Source organism: Tachysurus fulvidraco, chromosome 6, assembly GCF_022655615.1.
Source record: "Tachysurus fulvidraco isolate hzauxx_2018 chromosome 6, HZAU_PFXX_2.0, whole genome shotgun sequence".
In the NCBI taxonomy this organism is placed as follows: domain Eukaryota; kingdom Metazoa; phylum Chordata; class Actinopteri; order Siluriformes; family Bagridae; genus Tachysurus; species Tachysurus fulvidraco.
Window position 1 is genome coordinate 22,781,617 of NC_062523.1, and position 6,000 is coordinate 22,787,616.

Below are 6,000 nucleotides of genomic sequence, written 5' to 3' on the forward strand. Positions count from 1 at the left end.
ATGTGACCACTCTTTGTAACAATATGAATCATTGTCCTTCAAACCTTCTTTTGCTCTCTTGGGGCCAATTTCTGAAGTAATTCAGTGTGCATTGTGAGTTTTTGACTGCCATGTTTAAAATCCAGAGTAGGTATTATTCCATTCATCGATAAGGGTGAAATACTAAAGCTTAAATCGAGCCATTTAGCCTACCTTCTACCTCGCAGCGTTCTAGCTAAGCGCGACTTGGCCGGTTAGCTCAGCTGGTTAGAGAGTGGTGCTAATAACGCCAAGGTCGCGGGGCTCACAGGGTTCCAGCTAAGCATGACGAGGCCGTTGGGCTCAACTGGTTAGTGCATGGACTTTCAGACATGATGATAACGAATGTTTTGCTTTTACCAGGGGATGTTTTTGTATCTCTGTCTACATGGGCATTGTAGCTTGTTTCTCCCACTTCCGAAATATGTCTTGTGAAGCTCTTTGATTGCTCAGTCTAATTGCCTACAAGGTGGTTTGGAGAAGACTTTTAGACCCGATGGTGGAAATGTGACCACTCTTTGTAACAATATGACCGGATTGAGACTACTTTCGCTTTAAGAGGGTGGGTAGGATAATTACACAGGTGTTTAAAGTCTCGCGACACTGAGAATCTATCGTTTGATCCCGTTCCCTCTGGTATGTGTGTGCGTTGGAAGGACTGCTGCGACTAGTCTGTTATACGATCTTGTTAAAAATTATCGTTCTATTTCGTTTCCTCTGGTATGCCTGTGCCCTAAAGGTCGCTGTGGATATTCTGCCTCTTCAATTTGGTGGAGTTAGCGACTTTAGTGATTGCTGGGCATTCTTAAGGGGTGTCCTGTATCAGGTAAAGATGCTGCAGTGGTGTTTTAAGAGTTGAACGTATAATTACGAGATATCGTGTAAATTAAGTGTGTTGCTACAGTTCCTAAAAGTAGACGCACCGCTTTCCAGAACAGGATGTGTAGCAAATAACCAATTGCTCGATAACACCTGATATCACTAGCCAGGTAATAATGCTGCTGTTATTCTTATTGAAGTGTGGGGTATTTATTGTGTAATATGGAGAGATGGTAATGTTAAAATGTAACTGTTTATTGTAGCTTCGTTCATATTGGACAAAGGGGAAAAGCTTCTCTTCAAATGAGGTAGCCAGGTTAATCTGGCTGTTTTAAAAGGAGGAGTACTTTTGGCTGTTGATTGGGCAACCACTGTTTCTTTCCTTTTGTATTTTTCTATTTATTTTCTTTTTAAGTTTGATCTCCCTCTACTTGGGTTTGCGCTGTGGGTTTGTGTAGGAATTGAGTTCTTGTGTATTGGGTGTTTGCTTATTTGTTTATTCTTTGGATTTGAGGTGCGATCGAAATATTTTTCATACAGGTTTATTTTTGATGTGATTTTTGTGTTTAATTTTTTTTATTAAATGCCAGAACCCATTCCTTTATGCCCAGTGGGTGTTTAAATCTGAACCAGTAGGGGGGGAATCTGTTGAGTCTTTTTATATGTGAAGCTCGTATTTTATCATTGCTGTTAAATAAATTGTAAACTCCTTTGTACTCTGGCTTCTAATTCATTCACTTGAATTGCTCGAGCGGGTTGTCTTATTTCTCCCACTAAGTTGCTAAAGTGGGGGTGGCGTAGTCACTCTTAGTTGAATTATCCAAATTAGGAATTTATATCCTATGGTTCACATGCCTTTGGTCACAACAATATGAATCATTGTCCTTCAAACCTTCTTTTGCTCTCTTGGGGCCAATTTCTGAAGTAATTCAGTGTGCATTGTGAGTTTTTGACTGCCATGTTTAAAATCCAGAGTAGGTATTATTCCATTCATCGATAAGGGTGAAATACCAAAGCTTAAATCGAGCCATTTAGCCTACCTTCTACCTCGCAGCGTTCTAGCTAAGAGCAACTTGGCCGGTTAGCTCAGCTGGTTAGAGCGTGGTGCTAATAACGCCAAGGTCGCGGGTTCAAGCCCCGTACGGGCCATTTTCCAAGAGTTCTGCAGTGACATGACTCTGCCAGTTCACTTCTCAACCTGATGCTGCTCATATGTCATGTATTCTGCTATAAATATTATTAATATCAAGTGGTAAAATCAGTAGGCAGGTTCTCCAAGGCACACAGAATCATCACTTTGGAGAATGCAGGCGTCGATCCCGCTACCTCTCGCATGCTAAGCGAGCGCTCTACCATTTGAGCTAATTCCCCACACGATAAAACATAAAGCCACACAACGTTTCCAAGGGATTGTGCGATTCTGTGGCCGGCATGACTATGAGGTGGGTGCCTTTAGCCGTTTGGATATAACCGATCTACCTACGTGTTGACCTACCTGCTTGTAACTCTTTGGAATGTTTTCTTCGGAGGCATCTGTTGATTGATTTAGATTGTTTTCTTATTGTTTTGGTAGAAGTTGTCTTTTTACCAGGGTGGTTCTAAAATAAGTGGTTCTCCAAGGCACGAGGCTGGCTCTCCAAGGTACATGTGTTGACTTACGTGCTTGTAACTCTGGAAGGTTTTCTTCTAGGGCATTTGTTGATTGATTTAGATTGCTTGCTTATTGTTTCGACAGAAGTGGTCTTTTTGCCAGGATGGTTCTATGATAAACCCCAAATGGAAAAATATAAAGAGGCGATCTTCATGGCTCCTGTCCATTCGAGATAAAGAGCAGCTGCTTATAGGCTGGTGACAACTGTATGCTTTGTCCATGTGGTGTTATTGTAACTTTTCTGAGTAAAACCTTGAATGGATTATATTTAAACCATCTGTCTAATAAAACTACCTAGACTGTTTTTTGCATAGGGTTCATGGCTTGTTTCTCCCACTCCCGAGGTAAGTCTTGGGAAGCTGTGGCTCTGATTGCTCAGTTTAATTGTCTACATGTTGGACTGGAGATGACTTTAAGACCCATTGTGAGTTTTAGACTGCCATGTTTCGAGTCCAGAGTAGATATTATTCCATTCATCGTTAAGCGAAAAATACCAAATCTTAAATCCAGACATTTAGGCTAGCTTCAACCTCACAGGGTTCCAGCTAAGCATGACGAGGCCGTTGGGCTCAACTGGTTAGTGCATGGACTTTCAGACATGATGATAACGAATGTTTTGCTTTTACCAGGGGATGTTTTTGTATCTCTGTCTACATGGGCATTGTAGCTTGTTTCTCCCACCTTCGAAATATGTCTTGTGAAGCTCTTTGATTGCTCAGTCTAATTGCCTACAAGGTGGTTTGGAGAAGACTTTTAGACCCGATGGTGGAAATGTGACCACTCTTTGTAACAATATGAATCATTGTCCTTCAAACCTTCTTTTGCTCTCTTGGGGCCAATTTCTGAAGTAATTCAGTGTGCATTGTGAGTTTTTGACTGCCATGTTTAAAATCCAGAGTAGGTATTATTCCATTCATCGATAAGGGTGAAATACCAAAGCTTAAATCGAGCCATTTAGCCTACCTTCTACCTCGCAGCGTTCTAGCTAAGAGCAACTTGGCCGGTTAGCTCAGCTGGTTAGAGCGTGGTGCTAATAACGCCAAGGTCGCGGGTTCAAGCCCCGTACGGGCCATTTTCCAAGAGTTCTGCAGTGACATGACTCTGCCAGTTCACTTCTCAACCTGATGCTGCTCATATGTCATGTATTCTGCTATAAATATTATTAATATCAAGTGGTAAAATCAGTAGGCAGGTTCTCCAAGGCACACAGAATCATCACTTTGGAGAATGCAGGCGTCGATCCCGCTACCTCTCGCATGCTAAGCGAGCGCTCTACCATTTGAGCTAATTCCCCACACGATAAAACATAAAGCCACACAACGTTTCCAAGGGATTGTGCGATTCTGCGGCCGGCATGACTATGAGGTGGGTGCCTTTAGCCGTTTGGATATAACCGATCTACCTACGTGTTGACCTACCTGCTTGTAACTCTTTGGAATGTTTTCTTCGGAGGCATCTGTTGATTGATTTAGATTGTTTTCTTATTGTTTTGGTAGAAGTTGTCTTTTTACCAGGGTGGTTCTAAAATAAGTGGTTCTCCAAGGCACGAGGCTGGCTCTCCAAGGTACATGTGTTGACTTACGTGCTTGTAACTCTGGAAGGTTTTCTTCTAGGGCATTTGTTGATTGATTTAGATTGCTTGCTTATTGTTTCGACAGAAGTGGTCTTTTTGCCAGGATGGTTCTATGATAAACCCCAAATGGAAAAATATAAAGAGGCGATCTTCATGGCTCCTGTCCATTCGAGATAAAGAGCAGCTGCTTATAGGCTGGTGACAACTGTATGCTTTGTCCATGTGGTGTTATTGTAACTTTTCTGAGTAAAACCTTGAATGGATTATATTTAAACCATCTGTCTAATAAAACTACCTAGACTGTTTTTTGCATAGGGTTCATGGCTTGTTTCTCCCACTCCCGAGGTAAGTCTTGGGAAGCTGTGGCTCTGATTGCTCAGTTTAATTGTCTACATGTTGGACTGGAGATGACTTTAAGACCCATTGTGAGTTTTAGACTGCCATGTTTCGAGTCCAGAGTAGATATTATTCCATTCATCGTTAAGCGAAAAATACCAAATCTTAAATCCAGACATTTAGGCTAGCTTCAACCTCACAGGGTTCCAGCTAAGCATGACGAGGCCGTTGGGCTCAACTGGTTAGTGCATGGACTTTCAGACATGATGATAACGAATGTTTTGCTTTTACCAGGGGATGTTTTTGTATCTCTGTCTACATGGGCATTGTAGCTTGTTTCTCCCACCTTCGAAATATGTCTTGTGAAGCTCTTTGATTGCTCAGTCTAATTGCCTACAAGGTGGTTTGGAGAAGACTTTTAGACCCGATGGTGGAAATGTGACCACTCTTTGTAACAATATGAATCATTGTCCTTCAAACCTTCTTTTGCTCTCTTGGGGCCAATTTCTGAAGTAATTCAGTGTGCATTGTGAGTTTTTGACTGCCATGTTTAAAATCCAGAGTAGGTATTATTCCATTCATCGATAAGGGTGAAATACCAAAGCTTAAATCGAGCCATTTAGCCTACCTTCTACCTCGCAGCGTTCTAGCTAAGAGCGACTTGGCCGGTTAGCTCAGCTGGTTAGAGCGTGGTGCTAATAACGGCAAGGTCGCGGGTTCGAGCCCCGTACGGGCCATTTTCCTAGAGTTCTGCAGAGACGTGACTCTGCCAGTTCACTTATCAACCTGATGCTGCTCATATGTCATGTATTCTGCTATAAATATTATTAATATCAAGTGGTAAAATCAGTAGGCAGGTTCTCCAAGGCACACAGAATCATCACTTTGGAGAATACAGGCGTCGATCCCACTACCTCTCGCATGCTAAGCGAGCGCTCTACCATTTGAGCTAATTCCCCACACGATAAAACATAAAGCCACACAACGTTTCCAAGGGATTGTGCGATTCTGCGGCCGGCATGACTATGAGGTGGGTGCCTTTAGCCCTTTGGATATAACCGATCTACCTACGTGTTGACCTACCTGCTTGTAACTCTTTGGAATGTTTTCTTCGGAGCCATCTGTTGATTGATTTAGATTGTTTTCTTATTGTTTTGGTAGAAGTTGTCTTTTTACCAGGGTGGTTCTAAAATAAGTGGTTCTCCAAGGCACGAGGCTGGCTCTCCAAGGTACATGTGTTGACTTACGTGCTTGTAACTCTTTGGAAGGTTTTCTTCTAGGGCATTTGTTGATTGATTTAGATTGCTTGCTTATTGTTTCGACAGAAGTGGTCTTTTTGCCAGGATGGTTCTATGATAAACCCCAAATGGAAAAATATAAAGAGGCGATCTTCATGGCTCCTGTCCATTCGAGATAAAGAGCAGCTGCTTATAGGCTGGTGACAACTGTATGCTTTGTCCATGTGGTGTTATTGTAACTTTTCTGAGTAAAACCTTGAATGGATTATATTTAAACCATCTGTCTAATAAAACTACCTAGACTGTTTTTTGCATAGGGTTCATGGCTTGTTTCTCCCACTCCCGAGGTAAGTCTTGGAAAGCTG

General features: G+C 42.1%; 1 long non-coding RNA gene and 3 other non-coding genes across 4 annotated transcripts; all 4 read left to right on the plus strand.

Annotated features, from left to right (window-relative positions):
* The first annotated feature begins 573 nt into the window (after positions 1 to 573).
* Positions 574 to 1,233, plus strand: LOC113664051. The gene is made up of 3 exons (XR_007140814.1): positions 574 to 844; positions 923 to 1,007; positions 1,101 to 1,233. It is a non-coding gene; the product is annotated as an uncharacterized LOC113664051 (long non-coding RNA).
* Positions 1,234 to 1,912: 679 nt separating this feature from the next.
* On the plus strand, positions 1,913 to 1,986 carry trnai-aau. The gene has a single exon. It is a non-coding gene; the product is annotated as a tRNA-Ile (tRNA).
* A 1,500-nt stretch (positions 1,987 to 3,486) lies between these two features.
* trnai-aau lies at positions 3,487 to 3,560 on the plus strand. Its single transcript has one exon. It is a non-coding gene; the product is annotated as a tRNA-Ile (tRNA).
* Positions 3,561 to 5,060: 1,500 nt separating this feature from the next.
* Positions 5,061 to 5,134, plus strand: trnai-aau. The gene has a single exon. It is a non-coding gene; the product is annotated as a tRNA-Ile (tRNA).
* Positions 5,135 to 6,000: the final 866 nt, after the last annotated feature.